General features: G+C 42.4%; 1 protein-coding gene across 1 annotated transcript in view; it reads left to right on the top strand.

Annotated features, from left to right (window-relative positions):
• The first annotated feature begins 3508 nt into the window (after positions 1–3508).
• Positions 3509–15117, top strand: part of DYRK1A (dual specificity tyrosine phosphorylation regulated kinase 1A) — an 85201-nt gene continuing 73592 nt past the window's right edge. The window contains exon 1 of the mRNA XM_062001077.1: positions 3509–4135. The gene's annotated coding sequence lies outside the window, so the exon portion shown is untranslated. The remainder of the gene's footprint in view (positions 4136–15117) is intronic.

The raw sequence follows: 15117 nt of genomic DNA, 5'->3' as shown, positions 1-15117 counted from the left end.
CTGTCTTTCCTGTCTTGACAGTCCCTTCCTTCCTAAGGGCGAGGAAAAAAAAAGGCAGCTATGTTAACTCATTATTATGTTGAACAAAGTAGAAGAAATTGGTATTTGGATCCCCTTCTTCCAGCTCACAAACTATTTCTCATTGCTCCATCTTCAGTCTATTACCTCAGCTACTTCTCTCCAAAGCTAATTTAGATGGTGACAACTCTTGCTGTCATGTTTATTTTTGTCCTGTTGCATGGAGTTCACTGGCAAACTCAGTGAAAGTGTGCCTTCATTTTCTTCCTCCTACTTTCACCCCACAACTATGCACTACCAACTTCTCAGTTACTCCACTTATGGGAAGCACTATGCAACAAATCAGGAAGCTGACCTGGTTTTAAAATCAAAACAAAACTTCTATGGACGAAGCAAGATTCTGCATGAGTCCCAGCTTGGCTGACCCTAATTTCCCAAATGCTAGACTAAAACTTTCCCCTAGCTGTTTCTGCAGCACAGAAAAGGGCCTCTAGTTCCCAGTGCTGAGACAAAGCTCTGTCCTGCTCCCACCTTCAGGACTGGGAGCAGGACAGAGATTCTGGGAGAGTCCCAGTCTGGATGATGCCCAGATCCCTAACCCTACACCTGAACCCACTGGAAGCAGAGGACACAAGTCCTCCTCCCAACATATGCAGACAAGCAAGTCCATTCTGACGCCAGCTCTAATCCCAGATTCTGTGGCTGGAGTAGGATTCTGGTAAAACTGCTGTTTGAAATGGCTTTGTTCCTTAATTTTAATGATTACCAGCTTCAACATTTCAGCTGCTAAGGACCTAAACCAAAAATGCTGTAGACCATCTGTAATGTGTATATATGCTTTTAACAATAAGGGATATTTAAGAGAACACTGTTGTGCAAGAAAATAACAATATAGAATATTAATTTTCAAGATAATAGAACAGGATGAAAATATTTACCTGTGCTGGAAAATAAAATTTTTAAAAAAGGCCATCACCTTTTGAAGGACATAAAGGACCAAGTTGCCACACACTATAAGTTTGAGTATAATCAGCAAAATAAAAGCAGAGGACTACTGAGCAAGAGCACTACGTCATGAAAACTCTGCAATACTTTTGAGTGTTATAAAGGAAAAAGCAACCAAAACCTCAAATCCCAACAAGTTACATGTTGTAACATACTCTAATACAGTAAATGCTGTGACAACTTTCTATGAGCTCTGTAGTTACCTACATTAAACAAGAGAGAAATTCCACTCGCCACACATCACCATTCACACAAAAAGTCAAAGAGATTTTACCAAGGTTTACAAAACCCTCATGGGGACGGACCCCACTGTCCCAAAGAGAAGAGCTGCCCTTCCTGATGACTTGGGCAGAGCATATGCAAGACCGCCAATGCTTTTCTGTATGTTCTGGATTTCCTATACAATACACTGTGTGTGCAGGGAACCTTAGGCCTAAATACGATGACACTAGCTCTGGAGTCTCTGGGTAGAAACAGATGATCCTGTGGGTTTTGTTATGCTGTAGAACACACGTGTTGGCTTCCTTCATACCAGAGTAAGAACTGTATTCTGGTCATACTTGAAGGCAAAGATACAGAAGTGTCAAAAGCAGCTCCAAGTGACCTCTCAGTCTCTCTGGGGCTGAGGAGAAATGACTGCTTGAATCACGGTGCTCCCAGACACCTACCATGGCTTCAAGGTGCAATTTCAAGGATGATTTAATCTAACAAAACGTCGTGCTATCACTTAATGGAGTGGTCCCACAATCCCTCCCACTACATTTTCCTGCTCTCTTTTTTGTGCCAGTATTTATCTTAGCCATACAGAGAATTTGTTGTTTTGGACGGGAGTCTCAGGTAGCTTGTGCTAGCGCTCCAGCTGATGTAGAAAGAGGCCGAGGGACTGCATAGCTGAAGGTGGAGAGACTCCAAACTGCTATTTTCAGCTGCAACAAAATTTTAGCATGGACAGACTGTGTGTGATACTGCACTTACAAAGCAATGCTTAGATTGTTTGGGGGCCTACAGCTTTGGCTGTTGCTGCACCTGTTTTCCTCTCCTTGTCTGCTCATTTCCCCCTTTTAAGCTTAAAGAATATTACGATAGGAAGAAAAGCAAAGGGAACAAAGTGTTACTAATATGTCCTAATTTCTTCAAGGAGGCTAGCTGTGAACTAAAACGACTAAAGTATCACATGCTAGAATTAAAGTATTAAATAAAAGCTGTACTCTACTTTTTGGTCTTTGTGGGCATTCCGGAAAAAAAAAAAAGCAGCAATTAAAAAAAAAAAAAATGACAAACTCGGTGTCAAGAGAGTTCGGCTGCCGCCGCAACCTCGTTTCGCAGCGACGGGTGAAAGGGAGCCTTCTCTCAGCAGCCCGAGGCTCCCCTCCCGGCGCACCCTACAGCGCACCGGCCACAACAGGCAGCTTCTTAGTGGGTTTTCCCTTGTCAGTATTTTTCAGAGAGGGGAGAGGCGAGGAGAATCCCTTCCCACCCGAATCCCCCGCACACACCACAGCACCCCCCCCGCGCTGGAGGGTGGCCTTCCACAACCACGCAGCTCTCCCGGATTCTTCCCCACAAGGCGGTCGGCGCGGGAAGCCCCGCCCGGCCGGGCCTCAGGCGGCCGCAGGACCCCGCTCCCTCTGCCGCCTCTAGGCCCGGCCGCCGCGGTGCCGGCGCCCCCTGCGGGTCAAAGAAGGCGCGGCCGCTGCCCTGTGGGGCGGTGGCGGGTCGCGCCTCCCCCCGCCCCCCCGTCCCCGGTACCCACTGCGCGGCGGGAGCGAGGGCAGTCGCTCCCCTCCCCCGCCAGAGCCGGTACCGGCCTCACGCCCCACCCCGGCGTCTTCCCCTCCCCCACGCCCCGGCGCGCCGGGGCCATCCCGGCCCGCAGCGGCGCGGACACCGTCACACGTCGGAGGGGCGGGAAGGGGGGGGGGAGGGGGGCAGCGGTTGCCCAGGGAACCAGGGCCCGCCCTTCAGCCGTCGCTCCCTCCCCCACGTCAGCGCCGTCTCCCGCCCGGCCGGGGTGGGGCGGCAGAGGAGCGTGATGGACAGTTGCCATGGAGACGGGCTCGCCCCGTCGCCATTTTGTCAGTTAGCTTTTTTTAAATTTTTTTTTTTTTTTTTAAAAAACCCTCTTCCCGCCTGAATCGTGGGGTTTATTTTTTCACTCCCCCCTTTCCCCTTCCCCTCCTCTCTTTCCTCTTTCCCACCTCCACCTCGAAAGACGCTATCGCAGAAGACAGCGAAAGAACGCCCTCAAAAATAACTGTCCCCGAAGGGTCTGGCGGGGACACGCGAGAAGTTGGTGCCGCGCGGGCGGGCGGGCGGGCGCGGACGAGGACAGGCTCGAGGCGGCGGCGGCGATAGCAACAGCAGCGGTACGGCACGGCTCGGCGCGGGAGGGGAGCGGGGCGGCGCGGCGCAGCGCCCTGGCGAAGCCGGTTCGGGAGGGAGGAAGGGAGGGAGGGGGGAGGAGGAGCGGGCGGGGAGGCAGGGAGGGGGAGGAGGTAGAGGCTGGCAGGCGGGGGAGGGAAGGAGGGAGGGAGCGAGGAGTTCCCGGGGGCTCGGTACGGCGCTGCGCTTCCCCCCCCCCCCCACCCCCTCCTCCTCCTCCTTCCCCCCGCCCGCTCGCGCCCGCCCGCCGCTGTCCCCGCGCTGCCTGGCCGGGGCTCAGGCCGCCGCCGCCGCCGCGCCGAGCCGAGGTGAGGCCGGGCCCTGCCGTTGCCGCCGCCGGGCGCTGCGCAGGTTTGGAACGCGCGCCATTTTGTGAGCGATAGAAAATCCAGCCCGGCCAGGAAGCGCCGCGGATCCGCCCGCCGGGCCGGGCCGGGCCCCCTCCTCCCTCTTCGCCGCCCAGAGAGGAAGGCGCGCAGCGGACGGACCCCGGGACCGGTGCCCCCCGCGCCCCGAGCGGCACCGGCACCGCCGCCAGCCGTGCGGGCCCGAGCGCGGCGGGCGGCCGGACTGCGGAGCGTACAAGAGGGAGGCGCTGCCGCGCCGGGGCCCCTGGCCGAGGCCGGGAGAAGCGCTCGCTCCTCACCCTGCCAGCGCCCGCCGCCCGAGGGAAGAGGCCTCGCCCGAGAGAAGCCGGGCCGGCGCGCAGGGCCCGCCGCCCCCTGCACGGGTAAGTCAGACGCCTCAGCCGGTGGCGGGGAGCTGCGCAGCGGGACGAGCTGGTGCCACCTCCCGGCCCGGCGCGGTCGAGGGGGGCGCAGCGCAGGGGGCAGCTCCGCTGCCATCTTAGAGAGGAGGTGGGGAGAGCGGGGGCCCGCCGAGCCCAGGGTCGGAGCGGGCAGGGCCGGGCCCCGGACCAGGCTTTGGACCCGGCCTTCTTCCCCACCCGCCCTACCGCCTCCCCTTCCAGGGGCAGGCCGGGCACGGCCGGTGGGCAGCGGCGGTGGCCGCCGCGGCCTCTGCGGCCTTTTTCTCCTCGGCGTCCGGGAGAGGCTGTCGCTGCTGGGTTGAGAAGCGGAGCGACGAGAAGGGCCGCGGGACCGCCGATGGAGGGAGGAAGGGAGGTCGCCTGGATCCTCTCGCTCTTATGCGCAACGCCCTGCGGTGGGCGGGTGCGAGGTCTCGCCCCGGTCTGGGAGCGGGGAGAGGGAAGCGAGGAGGGCGTCAGGAGTTGAACCATCAGATGAGCAGGCACCTGTTGTGGTGGAGGAGGCTTTAGGTGCCCCTTCCTGCACCCGTATGAGAGACTTGAACGATAGGTAGGTAGGGAAGTTGGAGGCCGATGTAGAAGGAGTACCTGTGTGAGATGACTGTCATCTGGGCGGGGGGTGGGGTAGAGAAGAGGAGGGAGAAGCCGTTGGGAATAGGCGCAAGGGACAGACAGGCACTTCTCTATTTTAATAGCTGGCTGCGGGCTTTTAGGAATTTAGCTTTGTGTTGCTGGAGAAATTGGAGACCTTATCTGATACATAGAGTGCTCCTTCTCTGGAGTAGCATTCCCTCCCTCCGCCACAAAATCAGAAAACACAATTAAAAGTACTGTAATTTGAAATTTCGAAATTGGTGCATTTTTGAATCTCAGTTAGCTTTGAAGTTTTCAGTTTAGTCTGTCCAAAGACTACGTAGGGGTTCTTTGATCATGTGTCTAGATTGCTGCTGTTACTTAGTTCTCCTATTACTCCACAGTCATTGAGGGAAATAAACATTCATTGTTCTTTAAAATTAACAAAGACAGAAAATCTGACTATGAAGTAAATCAAGAAGCGTGTTTTTGACAACCTTCTATTTTAATCCGAATGAGACTGTGCTGTTAACTTTTGCCAGTAGGTATATATAGTTATACTTGCATGGACATAGTGTGATAGAGGAGTCTAGATAGGTGGACATCAAGAACATATTTAACTGTCACATTGGTGTTTCATTCTCCTTGCCTTAAGAAAAGGTGTATGAAGATGAAGAATACGTCTATGATATCTGGTGATCAATATGCAAACGTTTTGGTTTTGGTAGTGTTTAATATCTTCCTGTAGCCAAACAGAATTTAACTTACTTCGGTGGACTAGTCTGTAGCCCTAAAAAGTTTTGGTAAACTTGCTTCTCTTTTTCTCCCCACCACCCTTCACCCAAACTCTGGAGGTTGGATATTTTTGGAAAATTCATTATACTTTAGAAAATTAGAGTAATAACACTGAAAATAACTCATTGAGTATGAGCTAGTATTTGTTAACTGTTATCTATATATATTTGGTGAACTTGGTGTGTGTGTATATATAGACTACTTTTGTAGGCTACGTTTCATGTTTTTGACTTATATGAATTATTTAGAATGACTGTTTTTATTTGCAGTCTGAAGTAGACTGTGTATGATGTATTAAATTTACATTTTCTTTTGTGAATTAAAAATTCTTTTAAAGTTTATGAAGCTCATTGAGTTCAATTCATGTTTTTTGAGTATTGAGTAAAGCAAGTGTATCTTGTTCAAAATTGAATAAAGAGCACAGTCTTTTTAAATCAAGAAAAGAAGATAATTGCTTCTGCTAAATTATTGTGTATGCATTTGCACGTGACAATAGTTTGATATTGTTTCCAGGCAAATAGATAGACAGTTTGTTACATGAGCAGTGATGTTACCCTTCTTGAATCAATATTTGGGTGAATTTAGAACTTGTCATTGGAATCCCCTCCCCCGCGTTGGACAGTGACTGAGAAGCTGCAACAAGGATAATTTTACCTAATAGCAGCCAAGAGTTCTCAATTTCAGTGTCAATTTATGGTCAGTATTCTCTTACTTATGTAAAATAATGAGGTAGTCATCAGGAATTTATCAATTTTTAAAGCGTGTGGGTTTTGCATAGGTTGGGAATTAACACGAGGACCATAAATGACTTCTCACAAACTGGTTGATAGTTTAAACAAAGTAGAAAAATATGACCGGTATCTGGTAGAAACGACGTTCCTTATCTTAACTTGTAAAGTTAAATTTATTTGGGACATACTTGCTAACATATATACCATACTTTAAAAAATCTTAATTCTGGTAGGGCCTTGCAAAGAAAGATGTATCTGGATTAACTGTGTTATTAGGCTTTACCTTAATGGATTTACTGTGACATTTTTGTCATTTTAGTTCAAATTAGTTAGTCAACACCTTATGTAAAGTGAAAACGTCCCGTTTAGTTTATACTAGTACGTTTGATGCTGTTCCTTTTGGTCATATGGCATTAGTCAAAAAGACTGGATAAACACATGAAAAACTGTACCTTTGTTTGCTATGATAGCATTTTACAGTGTTGTCTGAACTGAAAGGGGTGGTAATTTGAAGACTGAAGCATACTCTTACCAAAGAAGCAATTTTGTTGCTATAATTAGCTTCTCTTTTCAGCTTTCCTCTTTAAACCTCTATTTCAGGTGGTTTTTAACCCTGACTATAGGACTATAGCTTGAAAGTTGTTGTTACAGCTTAGGTTTTTGGTCAAGAATTGGAGGTTGGTACATGTTGAGTCTCCCTATGGTAATTTTTAACGCCATTTGGAGACCTCTTCTCCAAAGTGAATTAAAAAACTTTCCGATATCTTTGTTTTATGGGAGCACTAGAGACTTGTATAACTTCTGAAATCCTTTTGTAAATAGATCTGTTGTTGTAGAGTAGGATTATTTACAGAGAACTGCTGCTTTTGTCTTTATAACTGAGTACAATAGATTATTTGTTAAGTTTACTGTTTCATCTCTTTTTTTTTTTAGTTAGTTTGGTAAGAAACATTTTTTTCAAAAAAAGTTATGTAATAATTTGTTAGCTAATCAGACTTTTAAGAAGTCTAAAATACTTGATAAGTTTATTCAGTGAGACTTGTTTTTTGCTCTATGACTATTTGACAAAATACAAAAAACCTTTCTGAGCAAACATAAGTTCCTTGTAAGCTTATGAGAAAAAAGTAAACGACATACTGAGGGGAGGAATAGTCTCCTTTTCCTTCCTCACCTCCATGGGTCCTTCAGGAGCAGAGTTATGGAAACTGTACTTCATTGATGATTTAAAAACACTGGGGAAATGTTGATAATTAGAAACAATTATTACTTCCAGAAAGACATACTCTATATGTACAAGTAGTCTCTATATGTATCCAGTAGTCTCTCTTCAAAGTGACGCAATATACCAATAGAATAGTTGAATGTAACAATTAATATAATAATTTGTAATTCATCTTCATTGGTTAACTTGTTCCGTTATGGAGAAGGAGGTAAAATTCTATGTTTGATTCTGTTGTATCCAAGCACGACTAAAAAGATAATGGCTTCCGCTAGTATATATGTATTTTGTTACTTTAGAATAGGTCTCTAGTTCACACTTAGCACAGCTTTATTTGGAGTTTAGCTCCATTTCCTCTAATACTCATATATATGAGTCTTGTCCAGTATCTATGGGTGCTTAATTATGGCTTTCTTGTCTGAGCATGGATGGAAAAAGGGACTTCTCTTTGACTGGAAGGCACATCGGGATGAGACAGGCCAAGTCCCATTGTCTTCATAAAGTTTCCTTTCCACTCTGTTGCTTTCCCCTTTTTTTTTTTTCTTTCCCCTCCTCAGTCTCTAAAAGATGGGTGAGTCCTTCCACAGTTGAAAAGATTGGAGATGTGGTGGCTCAGTATGAAAGGTTATCATATCCTCATTCATTCCGAAATGTCCTGTCCATATGATTTACTGGGAGAATACCCACCAAAGGGCTAGGGAAATGTGCAATAGTTCCTTCTCAGCTCTGCTTGCTTCCACGCAGTGTGAATGCTCTGGAGCCTCTGATGAAGTCTAGATAGAAGCTATTTTGGTTACCCTGTATGAAAACATCATCAGTTTAATTTCAGCTCTGAATATAACATTTCTTAAAAGCAAAGGAAATGTTTCTGTAGTTAATAAAACATAGCTAACACTTATTTGCAAACATACTCCTTGCAAAGTTTCCAGGGTCTTAAGACTAAATACCTGAAAGTGAAACTTAGTAAATGAAAGTGAAATTAACTCTATTAAAAGTGTCAGTTTTGTTCCAGCTGTGAGAAACCAAGCTTTCAATTTGTTACATAAAGTTCAAAAATCTCCTATTTTTCGTTTTTTTCTCCCCAGAGGCAAATAAAAATAGACTGTGTTTTGAGTCAATTAAAGGAATAGTTAATAATATATTAGTACATCTCTGTATTGAAAAGTTTCTGCCTTTTAATAACTGTTTTGATGGTGAAATAAGAGAGGAATTGATTTATGATGGCAGTGTTATTCTTTCAAAATATAATTGAAAAAAATTAGTGTAAATTTTGATGAGTTACTGAAAAAAATCAAAGTAGTGGAATTAACTGGTTGTCACAATCACAGTTAAATACATTTTAGTAATTAAATCAAACTTACCAGTGAAACTTTTAAACCTCAGTGTCCTGAAAACCTATTCCTTGCTTTTTGTTTTCCTACCTTCAAACACAGGTAGCTAACATTCTTGTTTGTTAAAAACCGTGTTTGCTTCTGGCTGCTCAAATCTTAATTTGTGTAGACTATGTAAATTGCTAATAACTTCTCAGTTTTCTTTGACAGTGGACCTGTCACTGAGGAGCCAATCAGAGGACAGGGCATCCACTTCCTTTTAGAGGAAATACTTTTGTGTCCTATCAGGTTACTGTTTAAATTGAAGGAAGGGGTAAAAAGAGGAAAAAAATATTGTCAGGTATGGTAGTTAATATGTTTTAAATAAGGTTTTAACAGGACTTACGCATTAAATATGTATGGAATGTATGTGTGATTATGGACAAATCAGTTTCTAATACACTCTTTGAAAATCTGATTGATATTGGAAGCTCAGTAATTTTCCTGGATTGTGTCTGATTCTGGCTTCTTTGTTGTTTTTCTTTCTAACTTGTGGATGAGTAGGCATTAATTTAATGGTATGCCAAAAATTGCAAGTTAGTGTTTGAAATATATTGGTGTGTCTGTCGGTGTTACAAGAAGTGGTTGTTGCATGAAGATCTCCACAGTTTCCATTTCTGTAGAAGTTAGTCCCAAATAGTACAACTACTAGGTTGTAGTTGTGGAATAACACAACTGAATGTACATTTTTCACCATGATCAGATGTTAATGAGCTTAGACTTCTGTGTTCTTTTATTTAGGGTGGCTTTCCTGTTCATAACGTAGTGTGCCTTCAGAAGCTGAGATTTTTATGGCAGGCTTTGGGCAGGAAAGTTATCATTACTGCAAATGCTGAACCTGTACATGATTGCATATATCTAACTGTCTTCCCCCTTAAATCAGACCTTTGCTGAAGTTCTATATATGCTGAAGCTTCAAACTTGCATTACACTTTACTTTGCTCCAGTGTGAGAAGCATTAATAGGTGCAGTGCTGGGGAGAGGTCAGTTAACACAGTTAACTGTTACAACACAGTTACAACAGCTTAATTTTGAATGACGTTTCTGTCTTCTCAACCCCTTCTTGATTATTTTTAAGACTGTGTTTCATAAGCTTAGTTTCTAAGTGAATTAATGTCTTCTGTGAACTATATCTACTAGAGACAGCATCATAAATAATTAATTTATGTTGAAGGCTGAGTGGAAAGAGTATATATGATACTGTGTTATAAACTATAGTTGAAATTTGTATTATAAGGGCATAGTTAAAAATGTCTTGGTTCTGCGTTTGTTGTACTGCTTAGAGGTGTCAGCTGGGATCTGATTTCTTTTTTATTTTGTAGTGTACAATGTGAAGTAATATTTCTTTCTTCATTTAATCAGGATCTTGTGACTTTGAGATTCATACTAACATTCATTCCTAATGTTCTCCTGTGCTGCAGTTTTGTTATGGTGTTGTGTAAATGCGTATGTGTTTGTGGTTTGTTTTTTTCTTCTGGTAAATAAAAAGGGTCCTGAGTTATTGTAATTTGTCTCATGTCTGTTCTACAAAAGCTTAATGATAGAAAGTTTAAAACCTAATAATCTGGAGGCATGAATGAAATCATTAATGATACCTGATGTGGTTCTTAGAAGATGGTTTATCTCCTGTCTTTGTAGGATTTATTTGGGGACATTTTTACCTGTATTTTACAGGGCATGCAATCATGATTTGCATTTCATAGTGTCCATAGGAATCTACATTCAGTCTTTTTCCCCATGAAAATATTCACTTCCGTATCTCTGTGGAGTTAAATTAACCAGAGTCATGTTCACAGCATGGATATGTTAAAACTTCATGAGCTTAGTTTTGAAACCTTAAGAAATCAAATTGCACCTGTGGAAACAGTGTTGGAATATAACTGCTTGGTTGCCTTACCTTAGCAGTTAATAATAACACTGACAACTATTGTTGTCATTCTTAAATCAGGCATGAATTTGCTTCATGTGATGGGAACTAGTAGTACTTTTCTCATGTAAGGAACAGTTAGAATAGTGGCAATTTTCAAATGTTGATATGAAGGTAACAACCTAGTGCCCTTTTACTTAATTTGCATACTACCACACAGCTGAACTAAACCAAAGTACAAATTTTTGCTAAAAAAGTCTATTTAGTTTCTTACAGAAGCTAATAAAGCGAAGAAAAACATGTTGGTCAAGTTACGTGTGTTATCACGAGTTCTCTGTTTTCTCTCCTTAGAATGCAAGGAAATAGTTGTATACTTGCCTAATGCAGGTATATCATTCTGGTTTTCTGCTAGATGATCTTAACCAGCATTCAGTTATTGCAAGAAATGAGAGAACGAGTTCTACCTATAGTTCACAGGGTTCAAGTGTTGTGTTTTGAAGTAATTCTTCTGCACAATTCATACAAATGCAACTTCTGTGATTGAAACAGAGATATTTTAAAATATGTTTGTTTCAGTTTAGCTACTGTTCTAATGTAAATGAAATATAAAGGTAAAATGTATGTAGTGGTACCCAGGGACATTGATCTCAGTGTTTAGTATGTGCAGGAAAGGAATGTACATATATGACAAGGGGTCTTCTGAAGCTCTGCTGATGTTTGCATATGGTTCTTTGCATTTGGAAACATTAGAGATGTTCAGTGACCTATGGTCAGTCTATACCCATGATTTGTGTGCAGTATTTTTAGGGTATGAGACTTTAATAGCAAAAAAAATAATCTCAATAAGCTTTCTGGGTACTTAGTAAGAAACTATCTTAACATAAAGTAAATACAAAATCGGGACAGTTCATATCATTAAACATTTTTCTAGTACTGAGAAGTTAATGGTAGACTTACATTCTGAAGCACAGGAATCTTTTAGGTTTTTTTTTGGGGGAGGGTGATGGTGGTGGTGGTTTTTTTTGCCATTCTGTGCAATGTAATAAAGATAATTGCTAGATCTTAAAAATGTATTTAATTTTTTTCTTTGCATCAGGAGGGACATTCTCATAGAGATAGGTAAATAACTTTTTGAGTGTGTCAAAAAGAGTTCCTTAGCCTTAGTTTACATTTGTTGCCCTTCAGTATATCCAAAATCTGTTCAAGGGACATGTATGCATTTATCACTATTTTTGTTTTACTTCAAAAGTATTTTACTATCAAAAGTTAGGTTTACATACCTAAAACAGTGTTTTGTCGTTCTGTTGGCCTTACTCTTTTTAAGATTTGGAGTCTTGCAATTCCTACCTAATTTTATTTAAATATGAGAATATGCAATTATTTCTATATAATAATTTTAATATGGCATGAAGAGTTTAATTCTTTTAGTTCCAGCTTTGAAAAATTTCCCCTTGATATTTTCTGATACAAGATTCTTTATATGCCTTGCTTCATTCTCTTTCTCTGGACTACTGCTACTTCAGAAAAAGTAATCTTAATTTTAATCTTTGTAAATTAAAGCAAAGTCTTTTTGGCACAAAACAATCTGAGATCTGTGGTTTGAGGTGAAGCAGAAGCTCAAGATACATTTTTAACAAGCATACAGTGGTCTCAGAATACAGTTTGTAAGTCATATGTTAGTATATTCTGAAACCTCTGAGCTCCTAATTTGACAGTTCAAGTTTATTTATGTGTTTCAGGAAACACGTATGCATTATATTCCATATGTTGTAAGCAAAGTCTTTAGATTTTAATCTCGAGTATCTCTGAAGAGTTGCATTTGACTTCCATGAAAATAACTAATACAATTCCCAAGCTTAAGTCAAGCAGTCAAACATTGACAAAAACGGGAAACTTAACTCTTACTTTTGGTGATCTGAACTATCTTTCATCATACAGTAAATATATTTTTATAAATTATGAGTACGGGTTGTTAATAATTGAGCAATGTCCAGACCTTCCGCTAGGTCTCAGGTTAGTGACTTTGTCATAGGCTTGTGCATAGATGTAAGATTTCAGTATCTGAATCTGGCAAATGCTGACAGATTCTTTCAGCATGTTGTGGAAGAGAAGTGTTTTTCGGGAATTGTACAGAAATGTACAGGAAAAAACCCCAACCAACCACCAAGCCTAGACATGTTTATATGTCTTGATTATTGATAGCTTAACTTAAGGCACTGAGTTCCTGTTTTTGGGGGGCTGGGGAGAGAGTTTTCAGAGATTTTAGGCACTTTGGATAGCACTTAACTTCATGTTGCTTTGCATTCACAAAGCACTTGCCTTGCTAACAGGAGCTTAATACATGTTAGCTTCTTTTTAGCAAGGGGAGTGAAAGCAAAAAGGTAAAGTGACTTGCCCAAAGTTACACAGTGGGCAGAGCTGAGGTTAAGGATTTAGGCATCTTAGTAGCAGGATGCTATGTGCTTGCAGTTGCATTTGACTGAAGTTTGTATTCTATGTGCTTTGTAACTCAGAGAAGCAGTCTTATGGTTGGAGAGTGACTCAGCATATCCAGATAGAGGTCTGCTCGGGGAACTTAGGATTTGTTTGAAAATTTGGGGGAATAAGAGTTCAGGCTCCTTTTTCCAAAAAGGCGTTTGATTGTCTTAAAAAAAAATCATGTTTTACTTACAATCTCTTGCCCCATTTGATATACATAGCTCAATTTCAGAAAGAACTGATGGAGTATTTCAGTAAGTCGTATCATTTATAGTATCATTGGCTTTTACTGTATAGCTTTGTTTTCCATGTGCTGTCCTTCTGACGTATGTGGTAAGCGTTTGTTAATGAATAAAAGAGATTTGATTGTGTTGAGTGAATATTATGTTACAAAATATATAAACAGACAGAATTGTGTATTAAGCCTGCCTTGAACATTTCTTAATTTAGTCTGTGATTTTTATGACACCTATAAAACTTTTTTTCACGTGGAAGGAGAAAGAGTCATATATTGTATTTCCCCAGTTTTTATGAGTAAAACATCTTCATCTTATTTGTATGGAGCTCCCACCTCTCCTTCTTGGTGTGGTTGAATTCTCAACCTTATGGGTCAACTACTTGAGAGTGAACAGTTTCGGGAACAACAGGTTACCTGTGCAAGTGTATACTGTGTGTGTAAACCACACTTTTGTGTGCTTGGGTTTTGTTTTATTTGAGGGAGAATTATCTAAATGTCTTATATGTGACTCTTCTACAATAATAATCTGTGTTCTAGTTTCAGCTAATCGTGTCACCATCTTGAGACACTGGTTGGTAGTAGTGGCAGTGAAAGGAAGAAAACTGACAGAACCTGATGAGTAAAGATCGAAACTATTGGTCAGCTGCTACTATACCTTCTTAAATTTGAGGGGAAATTTGAGAAGACTTCTTACCTTTTTTTTTTTTTTCATCCAGATCAATTCCATCATGTAGCATGAAATAAGACCATAGGCTGGTACATAATTTCAGTGCTGAGAGAGTGCTGGAAGGCAGAAGAGCAAAGAGCAGTATATTTGGAGAAAAACACGAGTAACATTCGTTTTCTCACCCCTTTCCTTCTACGCTAAACCATTTTCTCCTTCTACCCACCCAAATATGTGTATGTTTTCCTGAGACTGCTGAAAATTACCTTGTTCTCCCCAAAACTGTGCCTGGACAACTGTTGTTTTCATATCACCTACAAGGAGTGTAGGGCAAATATAGTATCTAATCTTATGACATTATATGTGTTTGTTTTACAGCATTAAGTATTAGCAAACTGATGGGAAGTTCATGGTGCAAGATGCAGAGGCACTGAAGCACTTTGAAGGAAGTTGTTGAAAGAGTTGTTCTAAGGCAAAGTGTGCAAGGAGGAGTTCTTTGAAGGCAATTACTGCTTGAGCAGCTCCCCTTCTCTCCAGATTCTGGCTGCTTGTTCCCACCTGCTTTGTGTTGGCACAGCTGTTTGTAAGACCAACCAATGAATCAGACTTGGAAACTGAGTTGGCTGAAATATATAATTTTATATATAACATTTGGGTGTGTGTGGGGGTGGAGAATCAGGTTACTTTTCAGTCAGATCAGTTCCCAGACCCAGTACACGATGCTGCTGCTCAGACATTTGATGAGATAATGGAATGGGGTTGTGTGGGTGGACAGGAACAGGGTGCCTAGAAGAGGCAGGGGTTGGTTAACTGCCTCTGATAGCACTGTTACTTAATGAAGAAGATAATTCTGTGGAATTTTTGCCACCCCTCCTGTAGTAAATCACTCTTCTGTCAATGTCCTGTCCTGTCCCACCCCCCCTCACACTGGCTCTACTCCTCTCAGACTTCTGCTTGCTATCTCAAACTTGCTCCGTCACTAGTGTTCCCACTCTGATGCTATTCTAC

The sequence above is a fragment of the Colius striatus genome, chromosome 1, assembly GCF_028858725.1.
Source record: "Colius striatus isolate bColStr4 chromosome 1, bColStr4.1.hap1, whole genome shotgun sequence".
Taxonomy (NCBI): Eukaryota; Metazoa; Chordata; class Aves; order Coliiformes; family Coliidae; genus Colius; species Colius striatus.
Note: the sequence above shows the minus strand (reverse complement) of the source record. Positions and strands in the feature narration are given on the sequence as shown.